Below are 3,000 nucleotides of genomic sequence, written 5' to 3'. Positions count from 1 at the left end.
TCCTCCTGCACTCCATGGAATAGAGACCCAGCCTACTCAACTTCTCTCTGTAGCTCACACCCTCTAATCCTGGCAACATCCTCGTAAATCCTTTCTGAATCCTGTCAAACTTGACAATATCTTTCCTACAACATTGTGCCCAGAACTGAACACTACATTCTAGATGCGGTCTCATCAATGTCTTATACAACTGCAACATGACCTCCCAACTTCTATACTCAATACTCTGACTGATGAAAGCTTTGTTGACCACCTTATCTACCTGTGACTCGACCTTCAAGGAACTATGCACCTGTACTCCTAAATCCCTCGGCTCTCCAACATTACCAAGAGGCCTACCATTTAATGTGTAGGTTCTGCCCTTGTCCGACTTCCCAAAATGCAATACCTCACACTTCTCTGTATTAAGTTCCATCAACTATTCTTCCACCCACCTGGCCAATCGATCCAGATCCTGCTGCAGTCTTTCAGAACCATCTTCACTATCTTCAAAACCACTCACTTTTGTTTCATCAGCAAACTTGCTAATCTTGCCTTGTATGCCTTGTGCCTGGAAGGTCATGTTTGACTAACCTTCTTGAATTTTTTGAAGAGGTTACCAGGGAAATTGATAAGGGCAAGGCTGTGGATGTTGTCTATATGGACTTCAGTAAGGCATTTGACAAGGTTCCACATGGAAGGTTGATTAAGAAGGTTAAATCGTTGGGTATTAATAGTGAGGTTGCAAGATGGATTCAACAATGGCTGAATGGGAGATACCAGAGGGTAACGGTTGACAATTGTATGTCAGGTTGGAGGCCAGTGTTTAGTGGAGTGCCCCAAGGATCTGTGTTGGGTCCACTGTTGTTTGTCATTTACATTAATGATCTGGATGATGGTGTGGCAAATTGGATTAGTAAATATGCAGATGATACTAAGATAGGTGGAGTAGTTGATAGTGAGGTAGATTTTCAAAGTCTACAGAGAGACTTGGGCCTTTTGGAAGGGTGGGCTGAAAGATGGCAGATGGAGTTTAATGCTGATAAGTGTGAGGTGCTGCATTTTGGTAGGACAAATCAAAATAGGACGTACAGGGTAAATGGTAGGGAATTGAGGAATGCAGTGGAACAGAGGGATCTGGGAATAACTGTGCATTGTTCCCTGAAGGTGGAATCTCATGTGGATAGGGTGGTGAAGAAGGCGTTTGGTATGCTTGCCTTTATAAATCAGAGCATCGAGTATAGAAGTTGGGATGTAATGTTGAAATTGTACAGGGCATTGGTGAGGCCGAATCTGGAGTATGGTGTGCAGTTCTGGTCGCCAAATTATAGGAAGGATGTCGACAAAATGGAGAGGGTACAGAGGAGATTTACTAGAATGTTGCCTGGGTTTCAGCACTTAGGCTACAGAGAGAGGTTGAACAGGTTGGGTCTTTATTCTTTGGAGCGTAGAAGGTTGAGGGGGGACTTGATAGAGGTTTTTAAAATTTTGAGAGGGACGGACAGAGTTGACGTGGGTAGGCTTTTCCCTTTGAGAGTGGGGAAGATTCCAACAAGGGGACATAGCTTCAGAATTGAGGGACAAAGGTTTAGGGGTAACATGAGGGGGAACTTCTTTACTCAGAGGGTTGTGGCTGTATGGAATGGTCTTCCGGTGGAAGTGGTGGAGGCTGGCTCGATTTTATTATTTAAGAGTAAATTGGATAGGTATATGGATAGGAGGGGATTGGAGGGTTATGGTCTGAGTGCAGGTAGATGAGACTAGGTCAGGGAGAATGGTCGGCGTGGACTGGTAGGGCCGGACAGGCCTGTTTCCATGCTGTAGTTGTTATATGTATATGTTATATGTTATATCATAGAGTCACATAACATTGAAACTGGCCACTCAGACCAATTTTCCCACCCCGACCAACATGCCCCGTCTACACTAGTCCCACCTGCCTGCATTTTGCCCATATCCTTCTAAAGATATCCTATCCATGTACCTGTATAAATGTTTCTTCAATGTTGCAATAGTCCCTGCCCCAATTACCTCCTCAGGCAGCTCGATCCATACATACGCCACTCTTTGTGTAAAAAGGTTGCCCCTCAATTCCTGTTAAATCTTTCCCCCCCTCACCTTAAACCCACATCCCCTGGTTCTCGATTTCCCTACTCTACCCGATTTATTCATCTCATGATTTTGTACACCTCTCCCCTCCTCCAACTGTGCTCCAAGGAATAAAGTCCTCGCCTGCACAACCTTTCCCTATAGCTCAAGCCTTTGCCCAGCCAACATACTTGTAAATCTTTTCTGCATCCTTTCCAGCTTGGCAACATCTTTCCAATGATATGGCAACCAAAACTGAACACAATACTCTAAATGTGGCCTCAGTAACATCTTTCAAAGTTTGTCTTTTCCACCAGACCCATTTCTTGTTCCTTTGATCCTGGTCCAACCAAAAGGTTGATCACCAAACTTATTTTCCTGAGCTTGGTGCTCTTTGATATTGTAAATATTTTCCTCTCCTCATGTATTGTCACACCACACCAACTCCCAAGTTGCCTTCAAAACACTTATTTAAAAAAAACATCTTATATAACTGCAACATGACCTCCCAACTTCTACACTCAATACAGACACAAAATGCTGGAGTAAGTCAGGCAGCATATCTGCAGAGAAGGAATGGGTCACATTTCAGGTTGATTTTTAGATGTAGATTTAGAGATACAGTGCAGAAACAGGCCCTTCGGCCCACCGGGTCTGTACTGCCCAGCGATCCCCGCACATTAACAGGCCCTTCGGCCCACCGGGTCTGCACTGCCCAGCGATCTCCGCACATTAACAGGCCCTTCGGCCCACCGGGTCTGCACTGCCCAGCGATCCCCGCACATTAACAGGCCCTTCGGCCCACCGGGTCTGTACTGCCCAGCGATCCCCGCACATTAACAGGCCCTTCGGCCCACCGGGTCTGTACTGCCCAGCGATCCCCGCACATTAACACTATCCTACACCCACTAGGGACAATTTTTACATTTTGCC

The sequence above is a fragment of the Rhinoraja longicauda genome, chromosome 25 (assembly GCF_053455715.1).
Source record: "Rhinoraja longicauda isolate Sanriku21f chromosome 25, sRhiLon1.1, whole genome shotgun sequence".
NCBI lineage: Eukaryota > Metazoa > Chordata > Chondrichthyes > Rajiformes > Arhynchobatidae > Rhinoraja > Rhinoraja longicauda.
This window is presented reverse-complemented; position numbering follows the sequence as displayed.